Below are 17,058 nucleotides of genomic sequence, written 5' to 3' on the forward strand. Positions count from 1 at the left end.
AATCATTATAATTTCCCTATTGATCTGATAGGACACCATCACACATCAAGTTTCCATCCCTCAGTGGACATGTTTCAAAGATGTCTCCTATATTGTTTTCACCTTCTGCTTTATCTTTGCACCAATATTATACTCTGTTAATTGTTATAGCTTTATAGTAAATACCGATATGAGGCAAGTGCCCCACCTTCTTCTAGAGTGCTTTGAATATTCATGGTCCTTTGTTAATCTACATAAATTATGGAATAAGCTTGTCAAGATCCATAGAAACTTCCTTCAGTTTAAATGGAATTGTGATAAATTTACGGATTAATTGGAGGAGAATTGAAATCTGGAAGACATTGAGTTTTCCTTTTAACGAGTATGAATTTATTTGTATTTCAATAAAACCTTTAATGATTTCACCCATAAGGATTATACATTTTTCCTAGGTTTGTTCTCAGGTACCTTCTAATTTTTAATGCTATTATAAATTCTATTTTTTGAAAACATACATTTTCTACCTGTTTCTGATGATGTATCATTTTTCCTTGGTTTTATAGCACCAACTATGACCTGCACTGTAATAGTGACTAGAGGCAGTGAAACTGAGCATCCTTGTCTTTTTCCTGATCTTAAAGAGAAAACTTTTGACATTTTGCTATTAACTTTCCAGTTTGTAAGTTTTTGTTAGATACCTTTGTAGATTGAAGAAGTCTGTCTTCATTCCTAGTTTGCTAAGAACATTTATCAGGAATAGGTGCATTTTTCCAAATGCTATTTCTGCCATTTTGAGGCTATGTACCCCAGAAAAGCTATGTTGTAATGCTGATCCTATCTTGTGGGGCCATACCTATTGCTTAGGGTGGAGACCTTTGACTGGATTGTTTCCATGGAGAGTGACCCACTCAATTGTGGGTGTGGCTTTCTGTTTCCATGCAAGTGTGATACACGTAATTGTGACTGTGGCCCACTGATTAAATGGGTGGGTCTTGATTAATGTACTGGAGCATTTTAAAAGGTGAAACATTTTTGAGAAACTTCAGATGCACGTGCTTGGACACAGTTGTCCAGAGCTGATAGGGACACAGACATTTGGAGATGTTTGGAATGCCAACAGAGAGAGCAAACACCTAGACTCGGACATTTGAAGAGGCAGAGTCCAGAAGATGTTGCCATGTTCCTTCCCATGAGATGCTAAGCAAGTCAGAACCCAGAGTTGTATCCTAGGGGAGTTAAATAAATAAAGGCCCACAGAAGCTTAAAAAGGAAACCACTTTCATCAAAAGCTTAAAGAAATGGAACTGGGAACAAGGACAGGCAGAAGACAACCACATGCCTCTCCATGTGACAGACATCAGCCTTTCTCTGGATTCAAGGTATCTGTCTCTGGATGCCTTAGTTTGGGCATTTTTATGGCCATAGAACTATAAACTTGTAACTTAATCAATTCCCTTTTTAAAAACCATTCCAGGAAGGGCCACAGTGGCTCAGCATGTAGAGTTCTCACCTGATGTGCTGGAGACCCGGGTTCAATTCCCAGTGCCTGCCCATGCAAAAAAAAAAAAAAAAAAAAATCCATTTCTAGCATATTACTTTCCAGAAGCATTGGAAAACCAAAACAGTATTATTATATCTCCTGAGATAATCATATAATTTTTGTCTTTTATTATATTAATAAGATGAATTAATTACATTAATGTATTTTTCTACTATTAAATTATCTTTGTATTCCTGTAGTAAACTCAACCTTGATCATGACGCATAATTTGCACCTATATAAGCTATTTTATATATATATAAATATATATATATAAAATTATATATATATATATATTCCTGTATTTGTTTGTTGATATTTTTGCCTAGGATTTTTGCATTTCTGATCATAAGGGAAATCAGTCTCTAATTTTCCAATTTTGTCTATTCTTTGAATGCTTGATACAACTGGTTGAAATCACTTTGTTGTTTCTGAAGGGAAGATTATATTACAGATTTCATTTCTTTACTAGAATAAAGAAACTTTTTTTTTGGTTTTAATGCTCTATTTTTATTTTGTATTTGTTCTTGAAAGTTTCCTAATGCATTGGCTTTATATAACATGTAGATTTAATTTGTTTTCTTTCAAATAATTGTTATATAGAGAAAACTGTCTTCCTTTAATCAATTATATTGTTTATATATGTTGTGCTGGTTTGAAAGGATTATGTCACCTAGAAATGCCATGTTATAATTCTAATCCCAACATGTGGAACAGCGATTTCTTTTAAACCCTATTCAGTATTGTATATTGGAATTTGATTAGATTATATCCAAGGAGATGTGACCCTACCAATTCCACATGTATCTTGATTACTTTGCTGGAATCCTTTGAAAGAGGAATTATACTGGAGAAAGCTTCAGAACCACGGGAGAGCAGCAGAGCAAAATCATGAGAATGACGAGAGCCAGAGGCCATGCAACCAGAGACCTTTGGAGATGAAGAAGGAATATGCCCCTGGGAGCTTCATGAAACAAGAATCCTTGAGAGAAAACTAGCAGTCATCACCATGTTCTCCATGTGCCTTTTCATCTCAGAAGAAATCCTGAACTTCATCAGCCCTTCTCAAGTGAAGGTAACCTCTTCTTGGTGCCTTAATTTGGGCATTTTTATAGACTTGCTTTAATTGGTAAATTTTCATGGCCTTAGAACTGTAAATTTGCAACTCAATTAATCCCCCCTTTTAAAAGCCATTCCATTTCTGGTATATTGCATTCTGACAGCTGGCAAACTAGAAAATATGCCTTCTCCATTTATTCTTGGAAAGTTTGCAAATCTCTTGCCTATTTTCTTAACATATTAAAAGAAATAATTCTCAGCCTTGTTTGTCAATTGTATCTTTGTTTTGTACTTCATTAGTTTCTACTCATCCCTTCATCTCCTCATATCAACTTTCTTTGGGGTTATTTTCTTGTTCTTTCCCTAACTTATTAAGTTGTACATGGACACTTAACTGATTATTTGCAGGATTTTCTTTATTCTTCCACTGGGAATCTTCAGTTCTTTATTTGCCAAAGAGTAGTCCAAATAAAGGAGCTACAGGAAGATGGGGTGGACTGAGACAACAAAATCTAGAAGGATTGGCAGAGCATAAACCCAGGAGCTGTGAAATAGCCATCTTTTTGGAAAATGGCCAGAACCCCCCGCCCATGGCCACATATATCCAACAGCCACAGCTACCACCAACAGTAAAACATATTACATCACCGCTCCCTTCTCCAAGAACCACAGGGAAGGGAAAGAAGAGATTTCAAAATAGTGATAAAAGTAATCACTTCATGTACAAATAACCACAGAACTCTGCACCACAATGATACAAATAAGGCGTATCATTTACAGAGCAAGGAAAACACCTGAAAAGGATCAACCTTTGTCAGTCATTTTCATAAGGACTTTATAGGCACTGTCTAATTTAATCCTCACAAAACCCAATGAGATGTGTGTTATTATCTGTTTCTCATGTAAGGAAACTGAAGCAATAGTATGTGAAGTATCTCTCCAGTACAGACCTCTCCCCTGAATACTAGAACAATCAGTTCGAAAATTGTGTTGTTTCTACCTTCACAAAATACCCACCATCACCACATCACCTTTAACCAAGCCACCAAGATCTTTCAATTGGATTACTGCCTTCTCCCTGCTTGTATCCTCCTACACTCTAGTCCCAACATGGTACCCATAGGGAGCCTTTAATGCATACACCACATCATGTCATTTTCCGTAAAACTTTTCCATTTCTCTCCATTTCCCATACAGCAAGTGCCAAAATCTTCACAATGGCCTATAAGGTCTTAACGTAAACAACATGGTTACATCTCAGACATCATATCTTCTAATTAACTCCACTGGCCAGATGGCCTACTTGCTCTCCCAGAAATATACCAGCTAGTCTCTTCATCTCCTTTGAATCTCTGCTTAAATATCACCTTGTGACATCACCTGTTCACAATATTCAAATTAAAGCACTCCCATCATGCACATCCCCAATCCCTCTCAGTTCTTCAATTTAAATTGTCCATATCTTGTTCTATTTTTTCTTTCACATTATCATCATTTAGTATATTACTCAATATACTTATCATGTATTTCTTATATTATCTGTTTCTACCCCCCATTAGAGCTATAAAATCCAATAAGGGAGAAAATTTTTAATCTCTTGATCACTACTCTATCATAAATGCCTAGAACAGCGCTAATACAAAGCAGGCACTCAACAAATATTTGTTACATGAACAAATAAAAAGTAATAAAGTCAAATAAATATTAAGTGGAGGAACAAGAACTCAACCAGGGCTTTTTGTGTCTGTAGTACACCTTTAATGCTTAAACTTTAAAAATGAACTCAAGAGGAGACTTCTGGGAAGATGGCTGAATAAAGTAGCTCATGTTCAGCCCTGTTCCACAGAAAAATTAGAGAAGGGACGGGCGGGTGACTGAGACAATGATTCAAGAGTGCAACTGACCTGGGAGAGCCTTCTGCACCATATAGGGCAACCCTAGTCACAGAGGCCGAGGAACTGAGAAGCACAAAGCTGGAGCCTAGCATTGAGGCACGGAGACTGCAGGAGTGCATGGATGGGAGCCGGGGACTAGGAAGTAAGCCAGGCCATGCTCCTTGAATGTGCTACCCTCACCAGCACAGCCCGTGACCAGTGACTCATCCCATACCCCATGCACCTGAACACCATCACCCACTCCCATTCCCTGCAATCCAGGCGCCCCCACCCCACAAGCCCCCAGCACGTATACCTGTCCCACACCCCCAACCCAAATGCAGCCCAATCCACTCTCCAGCAACCCTCCCGAGCACTATCTTCCCCTCCCTGTTCCCTGAAGGCTGTTGCCACTGCATAAAGGCTACAGGCACTAATTTCCATACCCAGGCCACCGCTGCCCCCCGCCCATAGTGTCGCACGGCCTCACCCCGCCCTCTTCTGAGGTCTGCACATCAGTTTACAACACTCCTAGTCCCACGCTTGTGCATGGGACCCCAGTTACTTCCTTCAGCTCTGGGAACTGCATTTATGGCAGTCCTAGAACAGTGCATGCACACAGCCCTCAGTCATACTCTGCAGCTCTGAGAAAATACTCACCTGTGCTGCCACATCTGCCCCCAACAAATGAAGGCATAACACCTACCTGCTGCCACAGCTCTACACATGCACACAAAGGGCCCCACGGCCTAGACCAGTGAACCTCAGGGTTACCCCAGACTGGTGCACCCACACAGCTACATCCCCCCTGGTTGCTGGGTGCCCACATTCACAAGCATCAGTGTAACATCCCCAATCCGTGCCTATACCTGCCCTGAAATGAATCACTGCACTGTTGTGCCCCACTCCATACACTACTCCCTGCTGCACATCCATCCTGCAAATACAAGATGTTAGACTACTGAAATAAATCAACTCCCACAGTAAATCAATCAAGATATTTACATGGGATGAAAAAACAGAAGATCACTAAACATATTACAAAGAAGACACATATAGCTTTGCCTAATAACAAAATTAAAACTCCAGAGGAGACACAGACATAGGAACAACAAACCAAAGATGTTCCTATAACTCCACTTAATAAAATATGTGGGATGGCAAATGACATTAAGGAGATTAAGAAGATAGTAGAAGAGCATAAAGAGGAATTGGAAAGAATAAATAGAAAAATAGTGGATATAACAGAGATTAAAGATTCTGTTGACCAAATAAAAAACATACTAGAGGCACACAACACCAGATTTGAAGAGACAGAGGAAAAAATAAGCAATACAGAAGAGAAGATAACTGACTTTGAAGACTCAAAACAGCACATGGCAAAAAATATGGAAAATTTTGAATAGGATCTCAGGGAAATGACAGACAAAACAAAGTGCCCAAATATAAGAATCACTGGCATCCCAGAGGAGAAGAGAGGAGTCAAGGACTAGGAAAAATAGTTAAGGATATCCTGGAGAGAACTTCCCAACCCTTACAAAGTACAGACATTTACAAGTCAAAGAATCCCAACAAACTACAAACAGAACAAATCCAAATAAGCCTTCACCAAGACACACACTAATCAGTCTGTCAAATGGTGAGGAGAAGAAGAAGATTCTAAAAGCAACAAGAGAAAAACAATCTACGACATACAAAAGAAATCACATAAGACTCAGTTCAGACTACTCAACTAGCACCACAGAAGTGAAAAGGCAGTGGTATGATATATTTAAGATCTAGAAAGAGTAAAACTTCCAGCCTAAGAATTCTGTATCCAGCCAAATTGTCCTTCAAATCTGAGGGAGAGGTTAAAGTTTTCACAGACAAACAAATTCTGAAAGAATTTGTCAACAAGAGACCAGTCCTACAAGAAATACTAAAAGGAGTTCTGACGGCTGAAAAAAAAAAAAAGACAGTAGAAGGAGGTCTGGAGGAGGGCACAGAATTTAAGAGTACCAGTGAGGGTAATTTAAAGGATAAAAAGAGAAAGAGGGAAAAGAAAATATAGATCTGACAAATAAATTAAATATATAAGATGGTGGAGTCAAGGAACACCTTTTCAGTAATATCTTTGAATGTTAATGGACTAAACTTACCAATTAAAATTAAGAAACATAATCCATCTATATGCTGCTTACAAGAAACTCATCTTAGATGCAAGGATACAAATAGATTGAAAGTGAAAGGATGGAAAAAGATTTCCCATGCAAATTCTAACCAAAAGAAAGCAGGAATAGCTGTACTAATATCAGATAAAATAGACTTTAAATGTAAAGACATCATAAGAGACAAAGAAGGACTTCCTGGAAGATGGCGGCTTAGTAAGACGCGCGGATCTTAGTTTCTTCTCCAGGACACCTACTAGGGGAGTAGAAATGATACAGAAAGCGCCCAAAGCCACAACAGAGACAAAAAAGACAGTGTACCCCATCCTGGAACGGCTGGCTGGCTGAGAGAAGCAGCTCGGGTGAGATCGCCGAGGCGCGCGGGCCTTACCGGGCGGGGTGGCAAGCGGCCGGAGTTACTCCCTTCCCCCTTCCCGGGCCGGCTGGGAGAATTGGAGAGGCGGTCCCCTGAAACAAAGACGGCTGGCGCCCACACCACGCGCAGCCCCCGGACCAACTGAGAGAATTGGATCGGAAACCCCCAGGCCGCGGAGAACGGTGACGGGTGGGGGAGGCCCCTTCCAAACCCGTGACTCCCGGGGAACGTGCACTCTCTCGGGCGGGCCGCTGCCGCTGGCGCCCTCCCGCCACGCTTGTTGCCCAGGGCCGACTAGGAAATTCGGACGGGCTCTTTCCCTGGCTGCGGCGACCAGCAACCCCCCCTGCGTTCGGACCCCGGGCCGGCTCAAGCCGTTTCGGCTAGCGAACCCCCAGGACGGCGAGAGTTTTCCAAAGTTTAAGGTCCCACAGCACCTTTTACTGGTGGGACCCGCAGACAAACGGGTGCCACGAGCGCCACCTACTGGGCAGGATAAGAAAAACAGAACCCAGAGATTTCACAGAAAAATATTACAACCTTGCTGGGTCCAACACCAAGAGAAATCTGAATAAATGCCCAGACGCCAGCAGCAGAAGATAACTGTCCACACTCAAAAGATTGAGAATATGGCTCAGTCAAAGGAACAAACCAATAGCTCAAATGAGACACAAGAGCTGAGACAACTAATGCTGAATATACGAACAGAAATGGAAAACCTCTTCAAAAATGAAATCGATAAATTGAGGGAGGACATGAAGAGGACATGGGCTGAACATAAAGAAGAAATAGAAAAACTGAAAAAACAAATCGCAGAACTTATGGAAGTGAAGGATAAAGTAGCAAACATAGAAAAAATAATGGATAGCTACAATGATAGATTTAAAGAGACAGAAGATAGAATTAGTGATTTGGAGGATGGAACATCTGAATTCCAAAAAGAAACAGAAACTATAGGGAAAAGAATGGAAAAATTTGAACAGGGTATCAGGGAACTCAAGGACAATATGAACCGCACAAATATACGTGTTGTGGGTGTCCCAGAAGGAGAAGAGAAGGGAAAAGGAGGAGAAAAACTAATGGAAGATATTATCACTGAAAATTTCCCAACTCTTATGAAAGACCTAAAATTACAGACCCAAGAAGTGCAGCACACCCCAAAGAGATTAGACCCAAATAGGCGTTCTCCAAGACACTTACTAGTTAGAATGTCAGAGGTCAAAGAGAAAGAGAAGATCTTGAAAGCAGCAAGAGAAAAACAATCCATTACATACAAGGGAAACCCAATAAGATTTTGTGTAGATTTCTCAGCAGAAACCATGGAAGCTAGAAGACAGTGGGATGATATATTTAAAATACTAAAAGAGAAAAACTGCCAACCAAGACTCCTATATCCAGCAAAATTATCCTTCAAAAATGAGGGAGAAATTAAAACATTCTCAGACAAAAAGTCACTGAAAGAATTTGTGACCAAGAGACCAGCTATGCAAGAAATACTAAAGGGAGCACTAGAGTCAGATACAAAAAGACAGAAGAGAGAGATATGGAAAAGAGTGTAGAAAGAAGGAAAATCAGATATGATATATATAATACAAAAGGCAAAATGGTAGAGGAAAATATTATCCAAACAGTAATAACACTAAATGTCAATGGACTGAATTCCCCAATCAAAAGACATAGATTGGCAGAATGGATTAAAAAACAGGATCCTTCTATATGCTGTCTACAGGAAACACATCTTAGACCCAAAGATAAACATAGGTTGAAAGTGAAAGGTTGGGAAAAGATATTTCATGCAAATAACAACCAGAAAAGAGCAGGAGTGGCTATACTAATATCCAACAAATTAGACTTCAAATGTAAAACAGTTAAAAGAGACAAAGAAGGACACTATATACTAATAAAAGGAACAATTAAACAAGAAGACATAACAATCATAAATATTTATGCACCGAACCAGAATGCCCCAAAATACGTGAGGAATATACTGCAAACATTGAAAAGGGAAATAGACTCATATACCATAATAGTTGGAGACTTCAACTCACCACTCTCATCAAGGGACAGAACATCTAGACAGAGGATCAACAAAGAAATAGAGAATCTGAATATTACTATAAATGAACTAGACTTAATAGACATTTATAGGACATTACATCCCACAACAGCAGGATACACCTTTTTCTCAAGTGCTCATGGATCATTCTCAAAGATAGACCATATGCTGGGTCACAAAGCAAGTCTTAACAAATTTAAAAAGATTGAAATCTTACACAACACTTTCTCGGACCATAAAGGAATGATGTTGGAAATCAATAATAGGCAGAGTGCCAGAAAATTCACAAATACGTGGAGGCTCAACAACACACTCCTAAGCAACGACTGGGTCAAAGAAGAAATTGCAAGGGAAATTAGCAAATACCTCGAGGCGAATGAAAATGAAAACACAACATATCAAAACTTATGGGACGCAGCAAAGGCAGTGCTAAGAGGGAAATTTATTGCTCTAAATGCCTATATCAGAAAAGAAGAAAAGGCAAAAATTCAGGAATTAACTATCCATTTGGAAGAACTGGAGAAAGAACAGCAAGCTAACCCCAAAGCAAGCAAAAGGAAAGAAATAACAAAGATTAGAGCACAAATAAATGAAATTGAAAACATGAAAACAATAGAGAAAATCAATAAGGCCAGAAGTTGGTTCTATGAGAAAATCAATAAGATTGATGGGCCCTTAGCAAGATTGACAAAAAGAAGAAGAGAGAGGATGCAAATAAATAAGATCAGAAATGGAAGAGGAGACATAACTACTGACCTCACAGAAATAAAGGAGGTAATAACAGGATACTATGAACAACTTTACGCTAATAAATACAACAATTTAGAGGAAATGGACGGGTTCCTGGAAAGACATGAACAACCAACTTTGACTCAAGAAGACATAGATGACCTCAACAAACCAATCACAAGTAAAGAAATTGAATTAGTCATTCAAAAGCTTCCTAAAAAGAAAAGTCCAGGACCAGATGGCTTCACATGTGAATTCTACCAAACGTTCCAGAAAGAATTAGTACCAATTCTCTTCAAACTCTTCAAAAAAATCGAAGTGGAGGGAAAACTACCTAATTCATTCTATGAAGCCAACATCACCCTCATACCAAAACCAGGCAAAGATATTACAAAAAAAGAAAACTACAGACCAATCTCTCTAATGAATACAGATGCAAAAATCCTCAATAAAATTCTAGCAAATCGTATCCAACAACACATTAAAAGAATTATACATCATGACCAAGTAGGATTCATCCCAGGTATGCAAGGATGGTTCAACATAAGAAAATCAATTAATGTAATACACCATATCAACAAATCAAAGCAGAAAAATCACATGATCATCTCAATTGATGCAGAGAAGGCATTCGACAAGATTCAACATCCTTTCCTGTTGAAAACACTTCAAAAGATAGGAATACAAGGGAACTTCCTTAAAATGATAGAGGGAATATATGAAAAACCCACAGCTAATATCATCCTCAATGGGGAAAAATTGAAAACTTTCCCCCTAAGATCAGGAACAAGACAAGGATGTCCACTATCACCACTATTATTCAACATTGTGTTGGAGGTTCTAGCCAGAGCAATTAGACAAGAAAAAGAAATACAAGGCATCAAAATTGGAAAGGAAGAAGTAAAACTATCACTGTTTGCAGACGATATGATACTATACGTCGAAAACCCGGAAAAATCCACAACAAAACTACTAGAGCTAATAAATGAGTACAGCAAAGTAGCAGGTTACAAGATCAACATTCAAAAATCTGTAGCATTTCTATACACTAGTAATGAACAAGCGGAGGGGGAAATCAAGAAACGAATCCCATTTACAATTGCAACTAAAAGAATAAAATACCTAGGAATAAATTTAACTAAAGAGACAAAAAACCTATATAAAGAAAACTACAAAAAACTGCTAAAAGAAATCACAGAAGACCTAAATAGATGGAAGGGCATACCGTGTTCATGGATTGGAAGACTAAATATAGTTAAGATGTCAATCCTACCTAAATTGATTTACAGATTCAATGCAATACCAATCAAAATCCCAACAACTTATTTTTCAGAAATAGAAAAACCAATAAGCAAATTTATCTGGAAGGGCAGGGTGTCCCGAATTGCTAAAAACATCTTGAGGAAAAAAAACGAAGCTGGAGGTCTCGCGCTGCCTGACTTTAAGGCATATTATGAAGCCACAGTGGTCAAAACAGCATGGTATTGGCATAAAGATAGATATATTGACCAATGGAATCGAATAGAGTGCTCAGATATAGACCCTCTCATCTATGGACGTTTGATCTTTGATAAGGCAGTCAAGCCAACTCACCTGGGACAGAGCAGTCTCTTCAATAAATGGTGCCTAGAGAACTGGATATCCATATGCAAAAGAATGAAAGAAGACCCATCTCTCACACCCTATACAAAAGTTAACTCAAAATGGATCAAAGATCTAAACATTAGGTCTAAGACCATAAAACAGTTAGAGGAAAATGTTGGGAGATATCTTATGGATCTTACAACTGGAGGCGGTTTTATGGACCTTAAACCTAAAGCAAGAGCACTGAAGAAGGAAATAAATAAATGGGAACTCCTCAAAATTAAACACTTTTGTGCATCAAAGAACTTCATCAAGAAAGTAGAAAGACAGCCTTCACAATGGGAGACAATATTTGGAAATGATATATCAGATAAAGGTCTAGTATCCAGAATTTATAAAGAGATTGTTCATCTCAACAACAAAAAGACAGCCAACCCAATTACAAAATGGGAAAAAGACTTGAACAGACACCTCTCAGAAGAGGAAATACGGATGGCCAAGAGGCACATGAAGAGATGCTCAATGTCCCTGGCCATTAGAGAAATGCAAATCAAAACCACAATGAGATATCATCTCACACCCACCAGAATGGCCATTATCAACAAAACAGAAAATGACAAGTGCTGGAGAGGATGCGGAGAAAAAGGCACACTTATCCACTGTTGGTGGGAATGTCAAAGGGTGCAACCACTGTGGAAGGCAGTTTGGCGGTTCCTCAAAAAGCTGAATATAGAACTGCCATACGACCCAGCAATACCATTGCTAGGTATCTACTCAAAGGACTTAAGGGCAAAGACACAAACGGACATTTGCACACCAATGTTTATAGCAGCATTATTTACAATTGCAAAGAGATGGAAACAGCCAAAATCTCCATCAACAGAAGAGTGGCTAAACAAACTGTGGTATATACATACGATGGAATATTATGCAGCTTTAAGACAAGATAAACTTATGAACCATGTAATAACATGGATGGACCTAGAGAATATTATGCTGAGTGAATCCAGCCAAAAACTAAAGGACAAATACTGTATGGTCCCACTGATGTGAACGGACATTCGAGAATAAACTTGAAATATGTCATTGGTAACAGAGTTCAGCAGGAGTTAGAAACAGGGTAAGACAATGGGTAATTGAAGCTGAAGGGATACAGACTGTGCAACAGGACTAGATACAAAAACTCAAAAATGGACAGCACAATAATACCTAATTGTAAAGTAATCATGTTAAAACACTGAATGAAGCTGCATCTGAGCTATAGGTTTTTGTTTTGTTTCGTGTTGTTTTGTTTTGATTTTACTATTATTACTTTTATTTTTTTCTCTATATTAACATTCTATATCTTTTTCGGTTATGTTGCTAGTTCTTCTAAACCAATGCAAATGTACTAAGAAATGATGATCATGCATCTATGTGATGATGTTAAGAATTAATGATTGCATGTGTAGAATGGTATGATCTCTAAATGTTGGGTTAATTTCTTTTTTTCCGTTAATTAAAAAAAAAAAAAAAAAGAGAAGGGATAATTGGAGATGAAGGGATACAGACTGTACAACGGGACTGGATATAAAAACTCAGAAATGGACAGCACAATACTACCCAATTGTAATGCAATTATGTTAAAACACTGAATGAAGCTGCATGTGAGGTATAGGTTTTTTGTTTTTGTTTTTTTTGTTTTTTTTCTTTCTATTATTGTTTTAATTCTTATTCTGTTGTCTTTTTATTTCTTTTTCTAAATCGATGCAAATGTACTAAGAAATGATGAATATGCAACTATGTGATGTTATTAAGAATTACTGATTGTACATGTAGATTGGAATGATTTCTAATTGTTTTGTTAATTCTTTTTTTAATCAATAAAAAAAAAGAATTAATGATTGCATGTGTAGAATGGTATGATCTCTAAATTTGGGTTAATTTCTTTTTTTCCATTAATTAAAAAAAAAAAAAAGAAAAGAAAAGGGATAATTGGAGATGAAGGGATACAGACTGTACAACGGGACTGGATATAAAAACTCAGAAATGGACAGCACAATACTACCCAATTGTAATGCAATTATGTTAAAACACTGAATGAAGCTGCATGTGAGGTATAGGTTTTTTGTTTTTGTTTTTTTTGTTTTTTTTCTTTCTATTATTGTTTTAATTCTTATTCTGTTGTCTTTTTATTTCTTTTTCTAAATCGATGCAAATGTACTAAGAAATGATGAATATGCAACTATGTGATGTTATTAAGAATTACTGATTGTACATGTAGATTGGAATGATTTCTAATTGTTTTGTTAATTCTTTTTTTAATTAACAAAAAAAAAGAATCAAAAAAAAAAGAGACAAAGAAGGACACTATATACTAATTAAATGGTCAACTCATCAAGAAGATAGACTAATCATAAATGTTTATGCTCCCAATCAAGAAACTCCAAAGTACATGAAACAGACATTGGCAAAACTGAAAGGAGCAACAGATGTTTCAACAATTATAGTAGGAGACTTCAATATACCACTCTCCTCTATAGATAGAACAACCAGACAGATGAACAACAAGGAAATAGAGAAGTTAAATAACTTGATAAATGAATTAGACCAAACAGGCATATATAGGTCACTGCACCCCAAAACACACGGATATACATTCTTCTCTAGTGCTCTTGGAACATTCTTCAGAATAATCATATGCTGGAGCACAAAACAGGTCTTGATAAATTTAAAAGCACTGAAATTCTTCAAAGCACTTTCTCTGATCACAATGGGATGAAGCTGGATCTCAATAACCAGTAAAGGATAAGAACATTCAGAAATATATGGAGATTAAATAACACACTCTTAAACAACCAGTGGGTCAAAGAAGAAATTGCTAGAGAAATCAGTAGCTGTCTGGAGATGAAGAAAATTAGAATATAACTTATCAGAACTTATGTGATATGGCAAAGGCTGTGCTGAGAGGGAAATTTATTGCCCTAAATGCCTATATTAAGAAACAAGAAACAGCAAAAATCGAGGACACCTAGAGGAACTTGAGAAAGAACAGCAAACTAATCCCAAAACAAATAGAAGAAGAGAATTAACAAAGATTAAGGCAGAGATAAATGAATGGAAGAACAAACGGATAATAGAAAGAATCAATAAAACCAAAAGTTGGTTCTTTGAGAAAATAAGTAAAATTAATAGGCCACTAGCAAGACTGATGAAGAAAAAAGAGAAAGGATGCAAATAAACAAAATCAGAAATGAGAACAGGTGTGTTACCACAGACGTTGAAGAAATAAAAGAAATCATAAGAAGATACTATGAACAACTATATGCCAACAAACTAGATAACTTAGATAAAATGACAAATTCCTGGAAACACACAAACTACACTGAATCAGGAAGAAATGGAAGATCTCAACAAACAAATCACAACTAAAGAGAGTCAATCAGTCATCAAAAATCTTCCTAAACAGAAAAGCCTAGGGCCAGATGGCTTCACAGGGGAATTTTATCAAACGTTCCAAAAAGAACTAACACCAATCCTGCTCATACTTTTCCAAAAATTGAAGGAAAAGAACTCTAGTTAACTCATTTTATGAAGCTAATATCACTTTAAAACCAAAATGGGTAAAGATGCTATAAGAAAGGAAAACTACAGGCCAATCTCCCTATTGAACACAGATGCAAAAATTCTCAACAAAATATTAGCAAACTGAATCCAACAACACATTAAAAGAATTATAGACCACAACCAAGTGGGATTTATACCAAGAATGCAAAGATGGCTCAACTCAAGAAAATCAATTAATATAATATAGCACATTAACAAATTAAAAGGGAAAAATCACATGATCATCTCGATTGATGCTGAAAAAACATTGGCAAAATTCAACATCCCTTTATGACAAAAACACTCCAAAAGACAGGAATCAAAGGCAACTATATATCAATATGATAAAAGGAATATATGAAAAACTGAATGTCAGCATCATACTCAATGGAGAAAGACTGAAAGCTTCCCCCCTAAGATCAGGAATGAGACAAGGATGCCCACTGTCACCACTATTATTCAACGTCATGCTAGAAGTTCTAGCTAGAGCAATCAGGCAGAACAAAGAAATAAAAGGCATCCAAATTGGGAAGGAAGAAGTAAAACTCTCATTATTTGCAGATGACGTGATACTATACCTGGAAGATCCTCAGAAATCTACAGCAAAATTACTTGAGCTAATAAATTCAGCAAGGTGGCAGGATATAAAATTAATGTGTAAAATTCAGTAAATTTCTATACACAAGCAAAGACCTACCAAGGAGTCAGTTAAGGAAAAAATTCCATTCAAAATAGCAACTCAAAGAATCAAGTACTTAGGAATGAACTGAACTAGGGACATAAAGGACTTGTACAGAAAACTACATAACATTGCTAAAAAAAAATCAGAGCAATCTAAATAGGTGGAAAGACATTTTTTGCTTATGGATAGGAAGACTAAAGACTGAATATAGTTAAGATGCCAATTCTCCCCAAATTGATCTACAGATTCAACACAGTACCAATCAAAATTCCAACAACCTACTTTGAAGACTTGAAAAGTTAATTACCAAATTCATCTGGAAGGGAAAGAGACCCCAAATAGTTAAAAGCATCCTAAAAAAAGAATGAAGTGGGAGGATTAACACTCCCTGACTTTAAAACCTATTATAGAGTCATAGTAGTCAAAACAGCATGGTACTGGCACAAAGATAGAAGAACTGACCAATGGAATCGAATTGAGAGTGCAGAAATAGACCCCCAAATCTAAGGTCAACTGAATTTTGACAAGGGCCCCAAATCCTCTGAAATAAGACAAAATAGTCTTTTCAATAATTGGGCATGGAAGAACTGGATATCAATAGAAAAAAGAATTAAAGAGGACCCCTATCTTACACTGTGCACAAAAATTAACTCAAAGTGGATTAAACACCTAAATATATGAACTAGCACCATTAAGTATCTAGAAGAAAATGTAGGGAAACATCTTCAAGGCCTAGTAATAGGCAGTAGCTTCCTAAAGTTTACACCCAAAGCACAAGTAACAAAAGAAAAAATAGATAAAAGGGAACTCCTCAAAATCAAATGCTTCTGCACCTCAAAAGACTTTGTCAAAAAGGTGAAGGGGCAACCAACTCAATGGGACAAAATATTTGGAAATCACATATTGGACAAAGATTTGATTTCCTATATTCACCAAGAAATCATGCAACTCAACAACAAAAGAACAAACAACCCAATTATAAAATGGGTTAAATATATGAATAGGCATCTTTTTGAAGAGCAAATACAGATGGGTCAAAAGCACATAAAGAGATGCTCATTTTTATTGGATATAAGGGAAACACAGATCAAGACTACAATGAGTTAGCACCTCATAGCTATAAGAATGGCTGCTATTAAAGAAACAGGAAACTATAAATGTCGGGGAGGATGTGGAGAAACCTAAGTAAGTACTGCTGGTGGGAATGTATAATGGTGCAGCGACTATGGAAGACTGTTTGGAGGTGCCTTAGCAAACTAAATATTGAGTTGTCCTATGACCTAGCAATACCACTAATTGGTATATACCCAGAAAAGCTGAAAGCAATGACACAAACAGACATTTGCACACCAATGTTTATAACAGCATTATTTACAATCACCAAAAGATAGAAAGAAACCAATGCCCATCAACAGAGGAGTGGATCAACAAAGTGTGGTATATACAT

General features: G+C 37.2%; 1 long non-coding RNA gene across 5 annotated transcripts in view; it reads right to left on the reverse strand.

Annotated features, from left to right (window-relative positions):
* Positions 1-17,058, reverse strand: part of LOC143659661 (uncharacterized) — a 224,843-nt gene that overhangs the window by 190,736 nt on the left and 17,049 nt on the right. Inside the window, exon 1 of one of the 5 annotated variants that reach the window (XR_013163632.1) lies at positions 678-1,520. The exons of the other annotated variants lie outside the window; for them this stretch is intronic. This is a non-coding gene — a long non-coding RNA (uncharacterized LOC143659661). Of the gene's footprint in view, positions 1-677; positions 1,521-17,058 lie in introns of those variants that run through there. 5 annotated transcript variants of the gene reach the window in all.

This window comes from Tamandua tetradactyla, chromosome 2 (genome assembly GCF_023851605.1).
Source record: "Tamandua tetradactyla isolate mTamTet1 chromosome 2, mTamTet1.pri, whole genome shotgun sequence".
In the NCBI taxonomy this organism is placed as follows: Eukaryota; Metazoa; Chordata; class Mammalia; order Pilosa; family Myrmecophagidae; genus Tamandua; species Tamandua tetradactyla.